The following is a 26680-nucleotide window of genomic DNA, read 5'->3' on the forward strand; positions in this document are numbered from 1 at the left end:
GCACAAATCTCACCACACTGATCACATTTACCCTGACATACTTTTCCCTTTACTACATGTTTCATTTACTGTAATTAAACTTTTGGAATGTGTTAAATTCCTGCGAATATCCAATACAATAGAATTCCAGACTGCTGAAAAATGAAATTAATTAAAAACAATATGACAGGGCAGAATCAACAGACTAATTGTAATATTGCGTTAATATTTGCCTAAATATTTATGTGTCCTGCAATAATAATGTTCTACGATCTAATTATTACAAACGAAAGTATAAATAGCCTATTAATTTATTACACAAGGCTAAACTTTAAAATAGCGAAAGCCATGCGGCATTGAAATACGTTATTTGATTTAGAAAAAATGAACGATAATATCTGTCGGATTTTACTTTTAATCTGTGAACGTGGTTAACAATAATCCCCCCAATACAGGGAAACAATAACTACCTTATCAATAATAAAACCCGTCGTGTCGGACGTGCGGCTTTGAGCTTGCATTCGGGAGGTAGTTGGTTCGAACCGCACTGTCGGTAGCCCTAAAGATGGTTTTTCATGTTTTCTGTTTTCTCACCAGGCAAATGCTTGGACTGTACCTTAATTAACTCCACGGCCTCTTCCTTCCCTCTCTTATCGCATTCCTATCCCATCGTCGACAAAAGACGTATCTGTGGCGATGCGACGTAAAGCCAATTAAAAACCCTCTAATTTTGATTGAAGGTGTAAACAGATTGTATTCAGGCACTCAATTTAGGACGGAAAATTTATTTACTTCTTTAACAAATCTCTGTCTCGTTAATAAAAGTCACACGGGATTGGATCGAAACCTTTTGGATCGGTGAAGCTGATATTTGGTAAGGATATAGATAGAAATTCCGAATCATGCAAACTATACTTCTGAGTTCAAGATCGGGCAAAGGGAGGTATGTTCATGATATAGGTAAGTTCGTGATAACCCTCCGAATAAATGTAATAACTTCCCTATGCATTTCAACATTACTACCAGTTCCCTGATATCTCAACACATCGTGCTCTAGTCGACACATAACACGGGAAGTCCGTGTAATTTTGACCGAGAATATTTCTGGTATTAGCAAGTTTGGTCACTGTCTGATTCAAGGTCAGCAAGACAGCCGAGGGTAGCTTTCTTGCTGGAACTTGTTTTGCTAATGGCCTTCAGGTTGTCTGTGGTGTAGTTGTTAGTGTTATTAGCTGCCATCCTCCGGAGACCCTGCCACGGAATTTGAAAAGTTGTACGGGGGCTGGAACGGGGTTCACTCAGCATCGTGAGGTTGACTGAGTAGAGGTGTGTTCGATTCCCACCTCAGCCATCCTGGAAGTGATTTTCCGTGGTTTCCCACTTCTGCTCCAGAAAAATGCCGGGATTGTACCTAACTTACGGTCACGGCCATTTCCTTCCCTCTTCCTTGTCTATTCCTTCCAATCTTCCCATCCCCACGCAAGTCCCCTGTACAGCAAAGCAGTTGAGGCCGCCTAGACGAGGTACTGGTCATCCTCCCAAGTTGTATCCCCAGACCAGGTGTCTGAAGCTCCAGGACACTTCGAGGCGGTAGAGGTGGGATCCCTAGTTGCGTCCGAGAGAAAACCGACCCTGTAGGCTAAACAGATAAAGAAGAAGTAGAAGAAGAAGAATACTTCAAGTTGAAGGGGAAAGAAGAAAACCATCTTTACTCACATTCCTTGTAAGCTTATACGGTGACAAAGAAGTGTACTCTGAAGTAGTTATTTCAGCCAGGAGGGTGTTTAGCTTTTACAAGCAGTGATGAAATATCTAGGTAAGTATTAACATAATTTCAATCGTGCATTGTCCGACTCGTTGGCTGAACGGTCAGCGTACTGACCTTCGGTTCAGAGGGTCCCGGGTTCGATTCCCGGCCGGGTCGGGGATTTTAACCTTAATTGGTTAATTCCAATGGCACGGGGGCTGGGTGTATGTGTTGTCTTCATCATCATTTCACCCTCATCACGACGCGTAGGTCGCCTACGGGCGTCAAATAGAAAGACCTCTACCTGGCAAGCCGAACCCGTCCTGGGATATCCCGGCACTAAAAGCCATACGACATTTCATTGATACATTCTAATAATTTGCGTATTATTTAGATTTTGATTACATTATTGCATGTCTTGTAATTTAGACTTCCCGAGAGTGTGTAATTAAGAACGTTGAAACAATTATAATATTTCCGGGGATTCTTTGGAATGCAGAGGTGTAAGAAGGTGCGGGCGTGGAGTGGACGGAGAAAAGACCACAGTCTAATTTAAAAATTTAAAAATTCGAAATTTTATTTCTTTCCTTGTTTTTGTTTCTTTTCAGATTTTAAACTCTGTTAAACAATAACAATTAGATAGAACAAGATTAGCTGGTGAGGTGGAGAACAATCAGCCAACAACGATTTACCGGAATGAGCTTGAAGCTCCCAAGTTACAAGTCTTACAAGAGCATCATTGCTCTACTAAATTAATCCTCTAGGTGACTGAGCTTCAAAATTTACACCATTCAATAGAGCGTGTTTGCTCCACACGATTACTCTCTAAACGTATTACAACCAATCCTCTCCAAGGCACAACCTAGATTTTAACGCTAGACTAATACAAACAGTTTCTTCTGTCTAACCCGCTCGACAGTCTAATATTCTTCTTCTTCTTCTTATTCTTCTTCTTCTTCATGTGCCATGTCCTCGCAGAACGTTGGCGATCAGTAGCATGATCTGTTGTTTGTTCATAGCTGTTCTGAACAGAGTAAGCTTTGTCACCCCAAACCACTGGCTCAAGTAGCCGAGCAATGACGTCCTACTTCTCCCTGGACCACGTTTTCCATTCATTTTCCCTTGGAGTATTACTTGCAGAAGGTGGTATTTAGAGTTCCGCATCATATGACCAAAGTATTCTAGTTTCCTTCTCTTGATGGTAGTGAGAATTTCTGGTTCTTTGTTCATACGGTGCAAAACGTCTATATTGGTCATTTTAGCTGTCCAAGGTATCTTCAGCATCCTTCGGTAAACCAAAATGTTAGGAGGCGTACACTTGCACTCCTTTGAAGTCCAATTGAAAATTCTAAAAACACTATGTGGGCTTATGGAAATTTGTATTCAAGGTTAAGCTCAGGTGCTTAAGATCCAAACACATTGGACACGCATTTTTATCGCCTCATTAGCATAATTTCATTTCTGTTATTGAAAATACTTGTGAATCATGCTATAAGAGAGTTGAATGGAAACAGATCTGACCATAGGTCGGCTTTAAGAGGATGGCGATTTGTAAGTATTTCGAAATTGGTATACCAATGTTTCTTTTTTTAACAGTAATATAAAGGAGCTAATAGGTCGAATTAATCTGTATCATTGTTATTATTTCGATATGCTTTTAATGATTTTAATGATCTTCTGTCCAATATTCCCGTTTCGGCTACTATTTTTCATTAATGCATCGGGATAGTGTTGTGACGTAAGATGGCGGCGATCGCACGCTTCCGGCTTCAGAATCCTGCTGCTCATTGCCAGTCTATATGACAGTGGTTTGAATGTACGGAGTTGGTGTACCTCCGGTACAATAATAATTAAGTTTATTCGTAGTTTCACTGGTGATTCTAAAATAAATTGTTTTTTAATTTAAGGCCGGCGCCGTGGAATAAGCTGTCTGACGGCATTTTATGTGAGAAGTATAATGATTCAGTGCAATAGATACAAAAATGGCTCATATAATCTGCGCCAAAATTAAGAACTAATTGTTTATTATCGTCCTACAAGCCTCACAGTGTCGTATTGTATTTCTTAGTTTTTCATAATAAATTCAGTTAATTGAATAACCTTTAAGTGTTCACATTTGCAGTCTAACTTATGCCATAACAAATTTGTGAATAAATATTTCTTTTAAACAAATCCTAAAGATAATATTAACATTTATTTTCAGCAAATCATTTGGTACATTGCACTAATTATCTTGTACAAAATTTGAAAAATTTTCATTAAGATCAATAGAGTTATGGACGTTTAAATTTATGTGGTTCAAATTACACGGACTTCTCGTACTTCATTCATACATTTTAAACACTTTGGATATTATTTAGTTTTGGTTTAAATCTTTGCATGTCACGTAATTTGGACTTTCCGAGAGTGTGTAGTTTGGGATGTTGAAACAGTTATAATAATTACAATTCTCCGTAGTTTTACTGGTGATCCAAAAATAACTTTTTTTAAATTTGAGACCGACCCCGCGTTGTACGGGTGGCGTACCTTCCTCTTACATGGAGACTTACACGCACGAGTTTTCTGTCGTAGTTGTCGACCGCAAAAGAGTGGTTCATGTGTGGTCGGTTGTCGCCGCTTTGTCGTAATCATATAATGCAATGAGAAGAATGCTTCCCGTTTTCACACAGACCTTCTCTCGACCACGCGCGAACCACGGTTGCCAGCTATAACAGATCCCATCTACTAACCACAGCCCCGAGTGCAGCGCTTTTCCTTTCTACACTTGACGATATTTTAGCTACATCGTGATGGAAAGTTCCCGCTGACAGTTATCGTGATGGATGTGGATATGTTCATTGTAAAATACAACCTTCCTTCATGGGAACGTAGTCCGTTCTTCCCCACGAATGACACAGTCCCAGGCTCATTTCTCCGACACGCACATGAGCGCAGTGCGTTCTTTTCTTGACGTCTCAAATTATCCCAGTTCTGTGCTGAGCCAGCAGGGTCAAGATTCGGGAATAACTAGAGGGCGGATCTTGGCATATTTGCATGTTTTGTTTGTTTCAAGACACAATATGCCCATAAGAAGTAAAGCCGATTCATACCGTTTGAAATCGAATGGTTGTTTCATAGTGCGCATAAATGCATAACTGCACTTTGTGTTATTATTTTGTGTAAATGAGCATATATATTGGTATTCAGGTCCTGGGAAAGGGGAGGCCAAGCATGTCATGTTACACTTCCCGAGAGTGTGTAATTTGGGCCGTTGAAACAATAATAATAATAATAACGAAACTTCGTAGTTTTACTGGTGATCCTAAAAAAAAAAACTTTTTTTATAATTTGAGGCCGGCCTGTATGTGGTGACTGGAGGTTGTGAGGATTAGGGCGGGCTATGTCGGTTATGAAGTAGATTTTCTATTTTTAATCTACTATGAACTATTAAAGCAAACGTTCCTATATAATAACAATATTCACAAACAAGCAAAGAAAACAGAACAAAAGTTCAAATTGTTTTTCAAATATATTTTTGAACGAGTCTTACGCACGGAGTTTTAAATCATGTCGAGAAGTAAACAAAAAATAAAATTTGATTCATAAATACAGTATATATTTTGAAGTAATGTTTTATGTACGAAGCTATAAAAAATAATCACAAGTAAAAAAAGTAGAATTTGCTTCTTAAATAGATTTTCTTAATAAATTTCGTATTATCTTACTGTATAGTATATTATACATGTCATGATACGAGATCTGAAAAGCTCTGCCACCAGATGTATACTACCGCCTGAACAATCTTCATTGGGAAATGTAATTCTCTGAAGGAATGCCCACTTTCTGATCTAATTTCTTGATATAAAACCATCTAACATCTTCTCCAGATTTAGTGCCTTAGCAGCCTCCGAAGACTAAAATTCCACGTTTTAAGGGGACTTAACATCTAGGAGGAGAATGTTTTGGGATGGAGCAAAATTGCACACTGCCCCGCTAACATCATTTATGCGTGTGAGAGAACGCCTTGCCTCGCCATCCCCCAAAGTCGGAGCCACTGGGGCTAAGCATGACATGCCGTGATTGCAGGCGCATCTGACACCCTCTCTCATGACAGCTCCTGTTATACAGTACACGGATCTCATGTGGCACCACTGACGTGTTGCTGTCCAGTGCCATCTATTGGTCATTTTATTTTGGTGTCAATAAAACGCCATGTTATGCCAATCATGTGTGTCAATTATTACCTCTCTACCTGCAATAATCCGTGAAGTATTGCCCCGTCGAATGTTAACGGAATTTCGGGCCAACCTGTTTATTAGTGAGTAATTTCTAAGAATTCTTGCTCTTATGATATGTGTGCTGCGGGTCACTATATCTCCCACAATATTTTCACATAGCGGTATCCGCAGGTGCAACGATGATATCCAGTATAAACATATTGCGTTTTCCAAATGTGTCATACTTTGAATTTTTCATTAATATTGTAGATTTAGAAAAGTCTTCTCTACATGTATTCGTCACTCATCTATCACCAAGAGGTGTGATGTAATATTCACGGACCGCGCAAGTGGGTGTACACTTTGGTTCACGGAGCTATCAGCTTGAATCCGGGAGATGGTGGGTTCGAATCCCACTGTCGGAAGCCCTGAACATGGTTTTCCATTTTCACCAGAGAAATTTTCGGGCTGTACGTGAATTAAGGCCATGGTTGTTTCATTCCCATGCCTAGCTCTATATTATCCCGTCATTCCCGTAAAACCTATCTGTGTCTGTGATAAGTAACAGTAAATTGAAATAATATATATAACTTATAATAATAATAATAATAAAAAATTGACAAATTTGCTATATCCCAATATTTTCATATTCTAACTCATTTTTAAGTCTGTGATCGAGTGTATACACGACTGTTTGTTTTCCTACACTCGTGCACCTGGCGAAGAATGAGCAAATAGCTTAGAGGGGTCGAGCTTAACAATGGGGGTAATTAGAGGGCTGTGTGAGTCGCTCCCTAATGAGTACCGCTCGCGGGAAGGCTCACAAGGTAGTGTAAATATTTTATCTCCGGATTTATGGAAATAGAAAAGGCTTCCTTCCTGCCCTCGCATTACGATGTATCTTTAATGACGTCTTCTGATTGGAACGATAACGTGTTTTTAATACTCCATTACTCTAAATCTTCCACTAAAGCGCAAAAAAAGATGTGCATGCCTGACTTTTGCAAACACGGGATAAACCTCTATTTAGAATATCTGTAATGAGAAATAGGAGGGAAGCCTTTCTTTCCCCTGGAATTATTATTAACCCAAAGATCGTGGCGCTACATCCCTTGAAGGGCCATGACCTGCCAAGCGACCGCTGCTCAGCCCGAAGGCCTGCAGCTTACGAGGTGTCGTGTGGTCAGCACGACGAAACCTCTCGGTCGTTATTCTCGGCTTTCTAGACCGGGGCCTCTATCTCATCGTCAGACAGCTCCTTAATTCTAATCACGTAGGCTGAGTGGACCAGGAGCCAGCACTCAGGTCCCAGTAAAAATCCCTGACCTGGCCGGGAATCGAACCCGGGGCCTCCGGGTAAGAGGCAGGCACGCTACTCCTGCACCATGGGGCCGGCTGGAATTGTTATTATTATATATATATATAATTCGCTGGGGCCATCAAGGACCACGTTAAGTCTTGTTGAATTTGACACTGAACTTGGCCTTCTTTAGAGCCCAAATTTCCCTCATTCTTTGTGAGTGGGCCTGCTTACGCTCCTCTGTCCAAGGGGCACCGTGTCTTCTCTTCGGTTGCTCGTCTCAGTTTAGCCCGTTCGTCAATATTATATTGCGGAAGAGATCTCTGTTAAGGGCGTCTTCAGCTGAGATATGTAGCATTTGCAGGTCTTCTTCCGTATTTCTAAACCAGGGAATTGTGGTTTTGCGGTTTGAATAAAAAAAGTGAAAGATTTCTTTAGTTAACTTTCTTCCGTGCATTCTTTTCAGATGACCGTAAAATCGTGCCCGTCTTTTTCTGATTGTGTCGGTAATTTTCTCTATTTTTCTGTAGACTTCCTTGTTGGATCTCTTTTGATGGATTCCATTTCTGTACTTTGATCCCAAGATTCCTCTCACAATTTTGCGTTCTCTTTTCTCCAGTTCTTCAAGGAGTCCTTTGTTGGCATTTAGAGACAGGGTTTCGGCTGCATATAGAACTACTGGCTTCAGAACTGTTTCATAGTGACGTATCTTGGTGTTTTGGGAAAGGCATTTTTTGTTGTAGATTGTGCGGGATGTTTGGTAGGCTACTTCCAGTTTGCGTACTCGCTCCTTAAGTGCTTCTTTGTCCAGTCCATTTTTCATGATGATCTCACCCAGGTATTTGAATTTGTCTACTCGGGTGATGCCCCCGTATTTTGTATGGAGTTTTGGTGGAGCCTCTTTGATGTTGGTTATTACTTCTGTTTTCTCAAACGATATCTGCAAACCAGTTTGTTCGGCAATTTCCTTTAAAATTTCAACTTGAGCTCTAGCGGTTTCTATGTCGTTTGAGAGAACAGCAATATCATCAGCAAATGCTAAGCAGTCTGTTGCGATCCCCTTTGATTTGGTTCCTATTCTCAATGGACTGTAGTTGGTTTCCTGTAATCTCACCCGCCAGGTTCTGATGATCTTTTCAAGAACACAGTTGAAGAGTATCGGAGATAGCCCATCATCTTGTCGGACTCCTGTTTTGATGTCAAAGGAATGCGAGAGACATCCGTGGAACTTCACCTTGGATTTTGTATCGGTCAGGGTGGCTCGAATTAATGCCAGCAGTTTCAAATCAACTCCAAATTCATTTAAGATGTTTAGCAGGACTTCCCGGTCAATGGAGTCGTACGCTTTCTTAAAGTCCACAAAGACAGACGCATACTGCTTGGACCTTAGTGTACAATATCTGATGATCGTTTTGAGATTTTGGATCTGTTCAGCTGTTGAGCGACCTTTTCTGAACCCTCCTTGGTATTCACCTATTTGATGTTCGACTTGTGCTTCCAAACGCTCCAGGATGGCAAGTGATAGAATTTTGTAAGTCACGGGTAGCAAAGATATTCCTCTGTAGTTGTTGATGTTCTTCATGCTGCCTTTTTTGTGTAATGGATGGATCAAAGCTATTTTCAAATCTTCGGGTAGGGTTTCCTTGTTCCAAATTTCTTCCATTTGCTTTTGTAAGATATCAAGTGATTCCTCTGGGGCATATTTCCATAGTTCTGCTACTGCTGAGTCTTCCCCCGGCGCTTTGTTATTTTTGAGACGGGCAATGTGGCGCTTGATTTCATCTCTGTCGGGTGGTCTGGAATCTGGGTACCTGAGTAAGGGTTCCTTGGTCTCAATGGCGCTTTGCGGTTTAGAGCAATTAAGTAAATTCTTGAAGTAATCTGCCAGAATGCTGCAATTTTCTTCATTTGACGTCGCCAGTGTGCCGTTCTTTCGCTCAAAGCACAGAGATGGTGGTTTATAGCCAGTGAGTTTGCGTTTGAAAGCTCTGTAGTACTCTCTGCTTTAATTCTTCCTAAAGTTTTGTTCTATCTTTTCAATGAGAGATTATTATTATTATTATTATTATTATTATTATTATTATTATTATTATTATTATTATTATTATTATTATTTTTAGGGAGCTTTCCGTGGTAGGTAAAGGTGAAAGAAGGTGCGGGTGTGAACGGGTCTCAAGCTACGAAAGTAAAATTAATTTAAAATTTAACAAGGTTAAATTTTGTTTTCAAAATAAGGAAATAACAAGCATGGCAGGTACAAAGTAGCAAGTCAAAAGGGTAGTTACAATATTTACAGGATTTGGGCTTCGCGCCCTGACTTCACAATGCTTGGGCAATCAGCTCAGTTTTACCCCAAACACAAGTTTCAACAGAGGGGCAGAAAACCCCATTCATGCCTAGGAGCCCTTGCTCCAAATTACACTGAAAAGCCTCCACGAGGCATACAACACTCAATTTTCAAAAAGAGCCACTCGCTCTCAACTTTAAGCCTCTCAAAGGCCACACCAAACTCCACCTTCGAGTTGTCCTCACTGGACATAGACACAGGGGTAAAATACCCAACCTACTGAGGTCTATTAAATGAAAAGAAGGTTGATTACATGACCTCCAAAATAACAATTTGAGAGGAGGCGATCGGCACTCCTAACACACTTTGTTTTTAAAACCTAATTTGGCTCTTAGGCCACTGATGCAAGGGCTAATCCCATACTACGGTGGTGACTTTAGAAAAGAAACAAATTTACATAATGTTAAGGAAGAATAGGTTGAGAAAAAAGTTCACCTCAAAACAATATGAGTGGGAGATCGAGAGGGTTAAGCACTCTCTATCCCAATACGTAGTTTAAAAGGTAAAATAGATACCAGATTCTTTACATTTTTAAGGAAGGTTACATAACGGAAAAACTTCGGACCCGCCCCGAGAGTTAAACTGCTGAGCTAGCAAAGAAAGAAGTTATTAATTGGCCATTACCTTGTTGTTGACCGCTGCCGAAGAAAGAGGCGCTTCCCGCCCCCTGCTATGTACTTTACACACTGAAAGATGGAACAGAAGTGGCGCAGAGACCCTAAAATCAGCAGTTTATATACTCTCGCGGAAGGTTCTAGGCGTTAGGGGAATGAGAACACCCGCCCACAATCACTTTATTGGAGAATAAAGAGAAACCCCTACACAAGATGAAGAAGAAACACATTATTGGTGGAAAATTAAGTTAAGAAATTCGGGATTGGTTGAATACAAAACAAGGAGAAAGAGAGGGGTATACAGCCAACTTAAACCATAACAGAAGGAAATTTAACAAGAAACAAACTTTTGAAATAAAAATTTCTCCAAAGAACAGTTCTTTTTCTTCGCACTAGGGTGCACTATTGTAGTTCTTCAGTAGTGTCCTCTAGAAGAGAAAGTTCACACTTCCTACTTCAAGCAAAACAAAAACACATCAAAAATGACACAGTTCTAAAACTCCGAAATTTACAGGTAGTGACATCTTCTGAGAAAGTAGAAAATTAATACCGTCAATAAAGTTCAGGTTTCCTCCAGCAGAGGAGTTTCAACTGGCGCACCTTTTGAATTAGCGGCGTGGAGGTGTACCGCCCGGTACAGACCTCCCCCCCCAAATGTTCCTCCAGGGGTGACACATGAAATTTGTTTGAAAACTAGGTCCAAGTTTTGATGTAGATGTGGAGATTAATTGCCGAAAAATTTATAAGATTTTCTTAATGTGGTTTGATTCAGTTTCAAAATTTTTGTTGTAACTGGAGAAGTAAAGTTTTTATGTTTGTAGAAGTTGAATTGAGAAGGAAAACTTTAGTTTTAAAATCGAGGAAAACATTTTCTAAGTCCACCAGGTTTTGTTGTTGAATTCCCAAGTGCAGTCATCTCTTATAGTAACTGTCCATGTAGTTGATGTTGATTAAGTTGGATAGCCAGACCGGCCGTTGCAGCTTGCGTCCAGAGGAGGCCGCTCGGACCCCTCAAGTACCCTGAGATACCGCTCGCCCGCACTATGAGGGGAGCAGTGGTGTTGAAACACGCCGCGCCCACGGTGAACATATACAGGCTGCGGGCAAGTAGCAGGTCGTGCGCCGCACATCAGCCTTGGCCGGGAGGAGAGCTCCGGCTCGCCGTGCACATGTCGTCCTCGCTGGGGTCGAGGGGGCCCTTCCTCAAGCCCAGTCGCGGCACAGCGCCGCGCGGCTGCGGGGGCACTGAAACATTAAAGCTAGGCGGCAGAATATTGTTGGACCATCATCATTTTTTGAGGGCACAGGCTTGGTGGAGAGGTTGAGGGGCCAGCGGCGTGCAGATATCCATGGCATTTAATATAATCAAGCCACAGTGTGTATAGCAGGAGACGGGAGCGTGGTAATGGCCGTGGTAAGGACAGAATGGCAGTTTAACGGTGCGGGGAGGGTTTACAAAAATACTTACATATGAAACTAAATTTTATAGAAGGGGCAGAAAGCCTTAAAGGTGAAACTCAAAAAAAAAAAATATAACTTTCATATTCCTTTCACGATTATATGAAGCAAGTTGACACAAAATTTACACTGGTTTCACCTGTGACAGGTGAACCCTATATATCCTCTCGGTGGCTGGATTACTTAATAACAACGTAACCGGCGTAAGAAAATCGAGAATGACACATGGCCCATGAAATCTGGGGGCAAGCTTGCCCGCGGGAACAAAATTCTTGACCATAACTTGGTCACTTACTTTCAAAGGGGTGGGTCTCCGTCCACGATCATACCTTTCCCTAACCTTTTCATGAGAGACTTTAAGATTGGCTTTAGCCTTCTTCCAAAGATCTTTAATGATGTCCGGATCTATTGTCTCGGGTAGAATGTCACTCAGAGACCAGAGGTTAGAGAGCGGCGTGTTGGGAACAAACTTGAACATCAAAGAGGCTGGAGTAAATTTATGTGATTCATGAACCGCGATTTTCAAAGCAAAAGCTAACCAATGCAGGGACGTATCCCACCTGGAATGATCTTCATGATGATAGGCAATAAGCGCGGACCTGAGATTACGGTTAACCCGTTCAGCCAGAGATGGTTGAGGGTAATAAGCAGAAGTAGTTACATGAGAGATGGACAAGTCGAAACAGAATTTACGAAAAAGATTAGATGTGAACGCCTTAGCATTATCAGACACAATATATTGGCACGGACCAAAAGAGGCAAAAATAGAATTTAAGCAAGTAATGGTAGACTGAGCGGTAGCCAGCTTAGTCGGAAATAACCAGGAAAATCTAGTAAAGCCGTCTACGCATACCAAGATAAACTTGTTAGCATTTCCCTTAGACTGGGGGAAGGGTCCTACATAATCAATATACAGGCGTTCCATGGGGCGCGACGCTTGATGAGAAGACAAAAGGCCTACCTTGGTGGACATGGTTGGTTTACTGAGCAAACAGGGTTTGCAAGCCTTCACTAGTTCAGGGATTTCACCGTCCATACCTTTCCAGATGAACATTTCACGAATCTTCTCACGAGTTTTAAAGATTCCAAGATGCCCTCCTAATGGGGTCTCATGATAATACTTGAAGATCATAGGTACAAGAACAGCTGGAACGACAACTTTCATCATATTATCATGCCTCGAGGGGCAACATAGAACACCATTCCTCAGAACATAAGGGACGACATGTTCCCCAGAAGAAAGGGTTTCCATTATCGGAGCCAGCGTCGGATCTTCACGTTGGTATTTCTCGATATCTCTAAAGAGCATGGAAACATCTGTTAAGATGGCATTAACATCAGATAGTATGGACTCGGAAGGTGATGAACTATCGACCGGTTCATGGGTCTCGACGTCGTTGGAAAACATACGGCTGAGTCCATCAGCAACAACATTTTCGGTACCTCTGATATGCCTGACATCGAATTGGAAGGCAGAAATACGGATGGCCCAACGGGCTATACGACCAGTACGACGCGGCCTACCTAAGACCCAGCTTAAGGCTTGATTATCTGTCTCCAGGTCGAATTTGACGTGTTCCAGATAGAGACGGAACTTTTCTAAGGCGAATAAGACTGCCAAACCTTCGAGCTCATATATGGAATACTTGGCTTCTTGAGCCGATAGAGTCCTAGATGCATAGGCGATGGGTCGCCTCCCTAGTTCAGTCTCTTGAAGAAGGACTGCAGCTACTGCTGACGACGACGCGTCGGTTTGGACGATGAATTTCTTCGAGAAATCAGGCATAGCAAGTACAGGGGCATTACAGAGAGCTAATTTAAGATCTTCAAAAGCGGCTTGTTGAGAAGGTCCCCACTCGAATTTGATGCCTTTCCTACGAAGAAGGTTTAAGGGCGCCGCTCTATTAGCGAAGTTAGGAATAAACTTCCTGAAGAAATTCACCATACCAATGAACCTGGCAATACCTTTAATGTCCTTGGGAGGTTTAAAATCACGGATGGCCTGTGTTCTAGAATGATCGACTGCTACCCCATCAGGTGATACAATATGCCCTAGGAATGACATAGAGGGCTTAGCAAAGGCAACCTTGGACAACTTAACAGTTAACCCAGCCTTACGAAGGCGATTGAGAACTTCTCGCAGATGATCTAGATGTTCTTCAAAAGTCTCTGAAAATACGACGACATCATCCAAGTAGTGATATAAGTACTCAAATTTGATGTCGGAGAAGACCCTATCTAGTAGCCTAGTGAGTACAGCTGCTCCCGTGGGGAGCCCGAAAGGCACGCGGTTGTATTCGTATAAGTTCCAGTCCGTGGCAAACGCTGTGAGGTGTTTAGACTCTTCGGTAAAGGGAATTTGATTATAGGCCTGATTCAGGTCCAAGATAGTAAAGAACTTGGCCTTACGGAACCATGAAAAACAAGAATGAAGGTCGGGAAGGGGCACAGGTTGTAACACCACCTTCCGATTGAGAGCCCTATAATCAATGACAGGCCTGAAGCCTCCTTGGGGTTTCGGGACTAGAAAAATAGGCGAAGAATACGCCGACTTAGAGGGCCTAATAATACCATCCTTCAACATTTGATCGATGATTTCTTTCAATGCCTTCATTTTAGGTGGAGATAGCCTATATTGTGGAAAACGGACAGGAATCGAATCCGTGACCTCAATTTTGTATTCAATAAGGTCAGTAACACCAAGAGTATCAGAGAACACCTCTGGAAATGACTGACATAATTTACGAATACTATCAGCCTGCTCCTCAGGTAAATGTCTAAGGTCTAACAACATCTCATCCTGGGTAGGCGAAATAGATGAACATGACACAGAATTACACTTTAACAAGGGAATTTTACATTTGGATGCAAATTTGAATGTGCACGACTTACTCTGAAGATCGAGCACAAGACCAGTGTGAGAAATGAAGTCCGCTCCCAGTATGATGGGGCAAGACAAGTGCTTAGCCACAAACAGTTTGGTTTTCCATGTAAATTTAAAAATACGAATTTTGCCCAGTAGGGAACCTAGAATTTCTAATGGGGATGAATTAGCCGAAACATATTGAACAGGAGAGGAGACATAGTCAGGTAGTTTACAAACAGACTTAAATTTTGAATACCATTGGTCCGAAATAATTGAACAAACACTACCTGAATCTAATAGAGTGGTTATAGGCTCGTTATTTAACTCAATCTTAAGAAAAGGAATAGGTGCGGGGGTATCCGTCGCAATCCTAAGACATTCTTTAGGGCATTCAAAAGATGAATTTGAAGACTGCTCGTTCCCTGAATTTACAACCTGTTTACCAGGGGCTGAGTCCCGAGAAGATGGATTAGTCGACTCAGCCGAAGCCACTAGTCACTTTTTATTATTGGCATAGGTGGAATTTGCACCAGAAGTTGAGCAGGAGGGGGTGCTATTTGAGTTTGGGCAATTCTTGGCGATATGTGAGAAAGCGCCACATTTAAAACAGCCTTGTGATGAACCAGCCCCATTCCTTGTCCCACTCGACTTGATCAGTGGACACTTATTGCGCAGGTGGTCAGGCGACCCACAAGCATAACATTTACGAGGGGTGACTGATCGGCGAGGTGGAGGCCGAGTATTACTAAAGGAAGGCGGGGGTTCTTTCGCTACACGCAAAGAATCGGCGTATCTAACTCCTTCTGCTGAGACGGCCAATGCTTCAAGTTCAGAGAAAGTTTGCGGGCACGCCGCGAAACACAGATATGACCTATAGGGAGGTGAAATTCCCTCTACAATAGCCTGTACAATCTGATCCTCCGGAAAGTGAAGAGCAAACACCCTAGTATAGAATTTAATATCTTGGATGAAGTCAGCCAGGTTTTCATCCAAACGCTGTACACGATAATAGTACTTCTGAATCAGAGATGACCTCGCGCGGGCGGGAATAAAATTTGCAAGCAGATGTGCATGAAAATCTTCAATAGATGACTGTTCGGCTATGGCTCTTACTATTTTGTCAGAGAGAATACCAATTGCATAAGGATAGATAATTTGCAAAACTTGACATGGAGAAAGAGAAAACACAAGGGCATGATCCTGAAATTCAACTATAAATCTTAAAAATGAAATTACTTCACTGGTGGTATTAACGGAAAACTTAGAGATACCTCTGAGCAACATTGCCAATGGATGAGGCAAGCTGCTAAACCCGGGTGACATCGTCGGTAAAGGTTTAAGTGGCAAAGAAGTTAATTCAGAACGTACATTAGTCAATGAGTTACGACGTTCAGACACGTTGTCTAATGGGGCAGAGATAGTTTGAGCAGCAACGGTTATCCTTTTGACTTCTCCCTTAGGGGGCTCTTCCTCGCTCCCAGCATTCATCGTGGCGGGTTGATCAATTTTGGGAGGAACTTCCCCAGTTAACAATTGAGTGACCTTGCTAGATAATTCAGACATATTTTCAAGCAGCGTACTAGCTTCCTTCTTCTGAACGTCATTCAACTTTAGAGACAACAGATCGTTAACTCTATTTGAAAAATGAAACAGCCTAGCTTGCACACGCTTAATTTGATTAGGAGAAGGATCATTTTCATCAAAAAAACTAACTACAGAAGCTAGCCCAGTAATATTCTCCGTGATCGTGGAAAGAGAGTCGTCAATTTCTTTCTCCCCCAAATTGGGGATGGAAATGGGCAAATCTAGGGACTCTCTAAGCTTGTTTGTGTCTACTGCAACCGTGCCTCCAGATTGTACATTTCTGATAGTTAACTCATAGATCAACTCCTCCTTGCGCAAATAGTTAAGATGGAGAACATCGCGAGGGCCGGGCATGGTGACAGATCAATTTTGAATATCTCAAAAAATTCCAGCAACTGAGAAAATGGTTAGAGTTCGGAACAGAACAATATTTAGCCGTCAAAAGGGGCTAAAATGAGACCCATTCAACCACGCTCTGCTACCACTTGTTACGGAGCTTTCCGTGGTAGGTAGAGGTGAAAGAAGGTGCGGGTGTGAACGGGTCTCAAGCTACGAAAGTAAAATTAATTTAAAATATAACAAGGTTAAATTTTCTTTTCAAAATAAGGAAATAACAAGCATGGCAGGTACAAAGTAGCAAGTCAAAAGGGTAGTTACAATATTTACAGGATTTGGGCTTTGCGCCCTGACTTCACAATGCTTGGGCAATCAGCTCAGTTTTACCCCAAACACAAGTTTCAACAGAGGGGCAGAAAACCCCATTCATGCCTAGGAGCCCTTGCTCCAAATTACACTGAAAAACCTCCACGAGTCATACAACACTCAATTTTCAAAAAGAGCCACTCGCTCTCAACTTTAAGCCTCTCAAAGGCCACACCAAACTCCACCTTCGAGTTGTCCTCACTGGACATAGACACAGGGGTAAAATACCCAACCTACTGAGGTCTATTAAAGGAAAAGAAGGTTGATTACATGACCTCCAAAATAACAATTTGAGAGGAGGCGATCGGCACTCCTAATACACTTTGTTTTTAAAACCTAATTTGGCTCTTAGGCCACTGATGCAAGGGCTAATCCCATACTACGGAGGTGACTTTAGAAAAGAAACAAATTTACATAATGTTAAGGAAGAATAGGTTGAGAAAAAAGTTCACCTCAAAACAATATGAGTGGGAGATCGAGAGGGTTAAGCACTCTCTATCCCAATACGTAGTTTAAAAGGTAAAATAGATACCAGATTCTTTATATTTTTAAGGAAGGTTACATAACGGAAAAACTTCGGACCCGCCCCGAGAGTTAAACTGCTGAGCTAGCAAAGAATGAAGTTATTAATTGGCCATTACCTTGTTGTTGACCGCTGCCGAAGAAAGAGGCGCTTCCCGCCCCCTGCTATGTACTTTACACACTGAAAGATGGAACAGAAGTGGCGCAGAGACCCTAAAATCAGCAGTTTATATACTCTCGCGGAAGGTTCTAGGCGTTAGGGGAATGAGAACACCCGCCCACAATCACTTTATTGGAGAATAAAGAGAAACCCCTACACAAGATGAAGAAGAAACACATTATTGGTGGAAAATTAAGTTAAGAAATTCGGGATTGGTTGAATACAAAACAAGGAGAAAGAGAGGGGTATACAGCCAACTTAAACCATAACAGAAGGAAATTTAACAAGAAACAAACTTTTGAAATAAAAATTTCTCCAAAGAACAGTTCTTTTTCTTCGCACTAGGGTGCACTATTGTAGTTCTTCAGTAGTGTCCTCTAGAAGAGAAAGTTCACACTTCTTACTTCAAGCAAAACAAAAACACATCAAAAATGACACAGTTCTAAAACTCCGAAATTTACAGGTAGTGACATCTTCTGAGAAAGTAGAAAATTAATACCGTCAATAAAGTTCAGGTTTCCTCCAGCAGAGGAGTTTCAACTGGCGCACCTTTTGAATTAGCGGCGTGGAGGTGTACCTCCCGGTACAATTATTATTTTCGTTGTTGTTGTTGTTGTTGTTGTTAAAGGGATTTCCGTGATCAGCAGTTGGTAAGGAAGCGTGTGGGGTGAATGGCTGGATCGTGAAGGATTGGAGTAAAATTTACCCTAAAAGTTTCGAGAAGTGTTGTTTTTTCCTTTAAGATTGGTTTCAAAATAAAGTTTAACCAATGAACAAGAGTCAGTAAAGAGCGAAGGTGCTGAACAAAATGATAATATACAAAACAACTGGCGATCGTAAGCTCTGAAGCAGGTACAATAATGAGCGTATAGTTTTAAATAGGTACAACAATGAGGGACGGAACTCCCGTCTCTTCTCGAACACACTAGACGAGCATCTTAGCTCATTACCGGTACAATCAGCCGAGTACCAATGTATACTTACTAAAAAAAAGTAAAGTCACCAACTCGTGACACGTACCGTCACGTATGCCCATGTTGGGCAATATAAATTTTATCTATGAAAAGAATCATGAATGATTTAAAGTTAAAGTTACCCTTAACAGAGAAGTAAGCTCAGAGGAAAATGATACACGCGGCCACGAAATACAAGAAAGGAAATATTTACTAAAGGCCGGATTCAAAAGAGAATTGAAGCGGAAAAGAAGCACTGCGACAAATATATTAGGAAGAAAAACCTAAGCGATCTTAAGGCCCAAAGAAACAGGGGCCAATTCCAGAATAGAGGGTGACTAAAGGTGAAAAACACTCAAGGCACAGAATGAATTCCAAAATTTAGAAGTTAAGAAATTTTAGTCGCTCCATTCGAATAGAATGGGAGGATTCCGAGGGTAATCAACAACTCGTGTTCCGTTACATATGATCAATATCCCAGTGGTAAATACAATTCTAAACCCGAAGACTGTGCAGAAGGTCCTACAATACTAGAAAATGAAAGCCTAGCTATAACATTCTACAAGAAAAAACCCTGAAGTCTTCACCGCACTTCACACGCCGGAACAGTCACTTATTTTGATGTTTTCTGCCATACCTCGTAGATCTGTACCTCCTTCCGGTCGTGTTCGCCGCCTTCTCAGCTCCCCACGGGAGCCACTCTCAATCCTTCTTCAATATGCATGAAGTACCGCACTAGCTATAGAAGACCCGGAGCCCAAAATTTGCTCCCCATATAAAGGAGAAACACTATTCAAGGATATGATTAGGCGACCACCAGGTTCATGGTTGCTGAATAATTTAACTTTCTAGCTTTTGATAGGCTGTTAGAATAGGAGGAGGCGTCTGGGATTCAGTAGACAACTTCGGAAACACAAAATACATAACGGTAGGATTATCAACTTCAAAATTGGTAGATGCAATCTCACAATTTAGTTTGGGCTTGTCCCTCCAGAGTTCATCCCAAAATATACGCAAGAAGCAACTAACGATCGACGGATAAACTTTGACAACTGTTCAAAAGTTCTGAATTGCTAATGGAGAAGCGCCTAGTAGAAAAGGTGCACAAAACAAACAGGGTCGGAAAGTGTTCCATCTATTACAATTACCCATATATATGGAAGCAAGTCGGTTTGGAGCAATCTATATGTACATATAAAGGTATTCAAATGAAAATAGACGTGAATTAATGAGGCACTTCCAAGCATCTAAGAAACTTACAATTTTTTACCAGAGAAGTTAATGACCTCATATTCCTAAAAAAATCTAAAATTCTCAAAATTCACCGAGGGCACGTTGGGTGGGGGCCTCAAATTTTAGGCTGAGCAAAAGAACGCAGTCGTATATATTTATCCAAAGCGATAACCTGTAGGTTTCGTGGTCTTAAAAACTTTCAGGAAATTCGTAAGTTTTACCCACATTTCCCCCAAATCAAGATGGTGGAACAATTATCCAGACGTGCTAGAAAATATAAATTAGGCGAAATTATAGCTCTTAGCCTGTAATCGACGGAAAATTTCCAAGATGTTTTTTACCCCAAAAGAATATCGAAATTCGGAGGAAATTTTAATGACGGTGCAGACCTTCCTTTCGAGGCAGTTGGTGGCTGAACGCTAAGTCGTATCACAAAACGGATGACACAATCTCGGTTCAATTTGGAGTGGTCATAACTTTGGTCCTATGACTTTTTGTCGTATCTCTCTCCAGTGTACGTTAGATTCGGCTGTGTTTCCCGATTGTACGTTAATTTTGTTATTTTTACCCTTTTATTTCATAGTTTGATACACTTATAAGATAGCGTCATGGAATTTGGCACGCACATTGATACAACCGATGGCCACATGCGTGCTAAATTTCATTATTCTAGCTTCCACATACGTTTGCAAAAAATAATGTAAATTACTAAAATGAACCCAAATTTAAACCTATTAACATTTTCTAATTCAATCTGACCCATAAATAGAGATAATATAAAATGGCGTAGGATCAACAATTTATACCGGTAAGAAAGGAGTTTTATGGTGCGATCAGTTTGTCAATATAACGTACTATTTAGCCGCAGTGAATATGTAAATTAAGGTTTGAAATATTGAAAACATGCAAATACTTTCGATGTATATTTATATGTATTCGTTGAAGTTTATTTGTAGCGATCTTGAAAGGGTGTGTCTGCCATTATCACTAACACTTTACAAATCCACAGTGAGTATCAGCAGGAGGACGTCTACCCCTCACATCGACTTTGGCTGGCAGTAGGAATGTGGTCCTTCTCTAACTCCTGTGTAACCGACATTAGTAAGGAAAGCCTACATTTGACTGGCAGAAGGCAAGGGAGCGTGCAATTTTCTTCAAATCTACCCTACCCAATTGTGTCTGAAGAAGGAGATTGGGCCTACCATGATTGCGGCTACACAGTAGACAAGGAGACCTTCTATTATAATGAAAATGTCCCAATTAAATTGTGAAAGGCAGTAGGCAGGTGATCCTGCCGTTAATATCACAAGTCTGCAACTCGCACTTTGCATTGGAAATAACATATAGGGACCTCCTCATGCTGTTTCTCGGATAACGCTAAGGGATGTGCAATTTAAAAAAATCATAGTGTGTATAGTAATTTACTTCGATATCCGTATATAACGTAGAATACCGTAGCGAAGCACGGGTAAATTTGCTAGTTATTACTATTATTATCCATTTATACCTGAATGAAATACAGTAACAGTACCGTTGTAGAGAAATTTTAGTATATGGAAAGGTGAGATAATATATATATTTTGAAAAACCAATGCACCCACATTTAAGTACTTGTCTGAACTTACTCCAGTCTATATATTATTGCATCGTGGATATGTTTTTGTGCTGGGGTTCTACCTGTAATTAGCGCCATCAATTTTGAGTGGCCAGTAATTCGACACTATGGTAACTAAGAAATCAGTTTTTGTCACCTTCTTCCTCCCGCATACCGGAACTCTACTTTCTATATACAAATGGCGTCGTATTTTAAACCAGTTTCCAATGTCATTGACTGGCGTTTAGTCTAGACTTAAATCAAAGCCCGTTACACAACCGAAGACAACATAATTTTTCACTTAATAAAATGCGAAAATTTATGGCATTGCGTGTAAAATCTTCGACAATTTTGTTAGACGTACATGTTGAAAGGTGGGACTATCTTGTGGCATGACATATCAGTGTTGTGTGCTGGATCAGCTGCTATATTATTAGACGTACATCTTATTTCCTTCGATTTATAGGAACTCTTTATCTTCCTTTTAGGTGGAGTGAAAGAATCTGTATACATAATAGTTTCCACAGACTGATTTGTTTATTGGGCCCAGAAAAGGGCCGTTGGTATCGTTGCAAATGCTCTGGAACTGTGTTAGAAGAAGCTAGGAAACATGTAACAAGATTTCAGATATCTACGTCATTTAATGCAGCACCTGCCCTAACTGACAACTTTTGTTTTCGATACAGAGCTGCGCGCGATGTTTGTAAGGTCCGTCCGTCACGGTGCAACATCTCCGGATTAACGAATCGGCATGCCTCGATGATGAACTGTTTAAGATGACCAGGACTGGACAGCTCCTGTGCATACAAATGTTGTTTTACATTGTGTGACAGGAAAGAAGTCTAGTGGCGTAAGATCGGAAGATCTGGTGGGCCACCTCAACCCCCTATCCATTTATGAGGATATGTCTCATGGAGATGGTTCTTGACGACCACCGCTACATGCGGTAGAGCTATGTCATGTTGAAACAAAATCCTGCACTGTGAAGGACTGGCACATATTCCAACAACGGTTGTAGTTGATCTGGGAGAGACCACAGGTGGTATTCTCCTGTCAGATGTCCCCCAGAGAAATGGAGACCATTGACGTGATCACTCACGATGCCACACTATACGTTCACGCCCCACTGTACCTGAAAACTGCATCTCGTACCTTATGGGGATAATCTACACTCCACTTTTGCATAGTATGGCGATTAATATTTCCATTCTTGCGGAACCGTGCGAAGAGCAAGAGTGAAACCGCGGGGTATGAAATATCCGCATAACATACATTCGGCGCTGATATCCATGTCCTTTGCAATGGGCCGTGTGTTAATGTGAAGGTATGCGGGATTAACGTCGTATACAACAGGCGTTACGGGGGTGATCTCGAAAAAATCGCGTCCTCCCCAGGAACGCAGTAGCTCGCAGACGTCTTTCCACAGTCCGAAATGTCATACAAAGGGCACTAGGAAAGTTTTGCAATGTGAGTGAACGCTTTAGAATTTTCTACATAATTTCCACCACACTCAATAATACACTTCTCCATACGTCGAAACCAGTCACTGAACCAACTCTGCCGCATTTCTTCGGTTACATTTTCACACTCTTGATCCCATGCTGTCAGAAGCTCCTAGTCGGATGCAAAACGCCGCCCTTCCAGCTTCATCTTCACTTCTGGGACCACACTGACATCTTAACTTGCTTTCAGTCCCACTGCTTGGTAACAACTGGTGTGAAGGTCTCGCCTTGCTGTCTTCTAGACCGGTTTTCATCCCTCTTTTCATCCATCACCATAACAGGGGTGTCCAGCCAACCGTTTTTGCGTGTTGCTAAACTTTCCTAGTGCCCTTTGTATCTCTCGGTTGTCATCTATCTGGATAGCATTCTTGCTACTGCGTTGTGCCAGATGTGTATTCTGTCTACCTTCTCCGTACATGAAAAACATATTCACACACTCGACGGTGGAATACATATGAGGCAGTGAATAGGATTTTCGTTGTGACTTGCCTCGATATAGGTGATTTCGCGAATATGAACTTTTTGCATTAGCACTCACTAAATGCCATAGGAAGCTACTCTGACTTAAATAACTGGAATGCGGTCCAAGATATTGTCATCTGCAGTAAATTATCTGAATTTAAGCAGCGTCTTTCACTACTCCAGATGTTTTTGCAGGTTATTATCACTAAAATGGTGTTTTATAATATACTCATCAATTCAGTTCCATACGTTTATGTCATTAAAATAATTAAATTGCTTCTACTTCCTAATAGAAAAAATACATCGTAGCATGAAGAATCAATATTCCCCTCCCCTCTCCAGGGAACTGATTTCACTGCCTCACCACTGTACTCAGCTATCAGGACCGGGCAAGGATACCGACCAAAGTCCAAACGCAGTTGATGAAGTAATATCGAACTAATTAGCAGCTTAGGTAAGTACACGAGCATTTTCTTAAGTTAATAAGACGACAGTTTAATACTACTACAATCGTTATTTGTCATTACTTGTTCATATAATTGCCAACCTCTAAATTATATGAAAGGAAACTGTGTATGGCCTTTAGTGCCGGAAGTGTCCGAGGACAGGTTCGGCTCGCCAGGTGCAGGTCTTTTGATTTGACTCCCGTAGGCGATCTGCGCATCGCGATGAGAATTAAATAATGATTAAGACGGCACATACACCCAGCCCCCGTGCCAACGAAATTAACCAATAATGGTTAAAATTCCCAACCCTGCCGGGAATCGAAACCGGGACCCATGTGACCTAAGGCCAGCACGATAACCATTTAGCAATGGAGCCCGACAAGTTCTCAATAATTGAGAAGTTTGAGAAGCTTAAGCAATATTGTACATATATGCGTATGACTTAAAATGATTTGATAATCTGAGGATGTTCTTGTAGACCGAAACATCATTATTTGCTTAATATTGTGTACTTTTTACAGGCACGTTATTAGTGTTTGCAACAGACCGAAAAGCCTTAATGTTACCTTAACTTTGTCGTGACTGGAGAGTTTGGCTGTCGTTATAACACAAAATGTTGTAAGGTATGGAAGTCGTGTACGTACGTCTAGAAATGACGTGATAACCTGAGCAGTGCAACAAAACAGGAAACTAAGTGAAGATATTGTAATAAATTACGATAAAGTTCCGCCGGGATGAGTAGGTAGACGTTTGAGGTGCTGGGCTTTCGAACCGAACTCTGCTCGTTCGATCCTGGATCAGTAGAGTTGTACATGAAGGTGGTCAAATACGTCAGCCTCGTGTCAGTAGATTTACTGGCACGGTAAAGAAATCCTGCGGGACTAAATTTCGACTCCTCGGCGTCTCTGTAAACTAGGGTTGAGCACTATGTCCCTGTTTCGGCACAAGGTGCCGGTGCACAGTTACGTTCCGCTGTTCCAGAACACCGAGTGTCAATTGTTCCGAAACATTCTCAAGCGAGCCGGAGACACTGACTCGCTGTCCCATCAGAAGCGCCGCTATGCACTGCCCTTCGCCTACTAGCTGAACTGTGCAGCGGGCGCACGGGACGCGGGACTGCAACTGCGCAGTGTAGAGAGAACTTCGAGAGGCAACATTACATGGTCCGCGCCAGTGGGAACTGGGAGTGTGCCTGTACGGAACGTGCTGTGTGGTGTGTGCCTGTGTGTAGTTATGGCCATGGTCCAGCATAAAGCTGCAGGGAACGTGAACGAACAGTCGGAACACTGAAATTCGCGCCCAATAATCACGCTAAAGGCTGCTATTAGGTTAAGATTTTTCCGGTCAATATAAAATACTCATAACACGGTTACAATGGCAGTGCAGGTGTTTAAAAGTAACCAATTCAAGAATATTTTCACCAGTTGAATGTATTGGCCTGTATTGTGAGTAATTAGTGAGTAATTAATATCTCGAAAATTTCCCGCAACACTTTCTCGGGGATTGACGTTAAACATTAATTTGGACTTTAAGGAAACTTTTAAGCCCAAGAAAAATATAGGTCGTCGCTTTAGAATTAAAAAATAACTAGATGAATACATTGTTGTACTTTCCTGCTGTTAGGCCGGGCGCACATTGAGAAGCAGTTGGCCGCAGAGCAGGGAAGAGCAGAGCAGAACACCGCGAAGCTTACGAAATTGCGAAGTGGACGTGAGCGCACATTGCCACGCAGGGTCTCGTCGGTTTTCAGAAATAACATGTTTTCTTTAGACTCTGTGATACTGGGGCATCCAGTATAAAGAGGCTCTTTTTTCTTTTTCTTCAAGCATTCGCGATTTTTCTCATTTTGTTAGTCATCTTCACAATTTCCCTTGTGCTGATGGCAACGCGGTTATTCAGTTTAAGACAATCGCAATAAAAACAACCACCTTCGCCAGTTTATAAGACTGAACAATATTTCTATGTTACCGATGTTCGGCGTTCATATGGACTAAGCAAAGAATTCAATTCATGATTATTTTTTATATTCTTTACGTCGCACCGACACAGATAGGTCTTATGGCAACGATGGAATAGGAAAGGGCTAGGAATGGGAAGGAAGCGACAGAGGCCTTAATTAACGTACAGCCCCCCAGCATTAGCCTGGTGTGAAAATGGGAAACCACGGAAAACTATCTTCACGGTTGCCGACAGTGGTGTTCGAACCCCCTATCTCCTGAATGCAAGCTCATAGCAAGGCGATCCTAACCGCACGACCAACTTGCATGGTAAATTCATTAATAGGATCACAGTGGGGGAGAGGGAAAAATATGTATTTACAAATGCACTGCTAGATTTTCATCTAGTTGTCACAAGACACAAGATACTAAAATCAATCAACATTGACAATCTGTTGTGAACGCGTTTGCGTTTATATTTGACAAGACATGATAAATGATTTTCCGTATTTATCTCTTCACATAAATGTGATGATGGATGACGGCGACGGAGTCGGCGATGATGCTCTCCATAATCAGCATTAGATCTTTGTCTTAAATTCTATATGTTGCGAGAACTTGGGTCATGGATTGTTTCATAGATATATGAGGATTACATTTTTTTGTTTGCTGTTTGTTTAACGTCGCACTAACATATCGAAGGTTTTCGGTGACGGAAGAAGGGTGGAAGATTGGGAAGGTAGCGGGCGTGGCCTTAATTAAGGTACAGCCCCAGCATTTGCCTAGTGTGAAAATAGGAAACCATGGAAAACCATCTTCACGGCTGCCGACAGTGGGGTTCGAACCCACTATCTCCCGAATGCAAGCTCACAGATGCACGACCCTAACCGCACGGCCACTTGCTCGGTGGATTACATTTTAGGCCTTTCTCTAAACTACCTTGTTACGCAGCGTGAATAAAATGATTTATAGCCTGGACTGTAGTGCCTTATTCCCCGAATTTACATACCGATTTTAATTCAATTCTGTTCAGCCATTTTCTCACGAACGAACATACATACATACATACATACATATA

The sequence above is a fragment of the Anabrus simplex genome, chromosome 4 (genome assembly GCF_040414725.1).
Source record: "Anabrus simplex isolate iqAnaSimp1 chromosome 4, ASM4041472v1, whole genome shotgun sequence".
Lineage (NCBI taxonomy): Eukaryota > Metazoa > Arthropoda > Insecta > Orthoptera > Tettigoniidae > Anabrus > Anabrus simplex.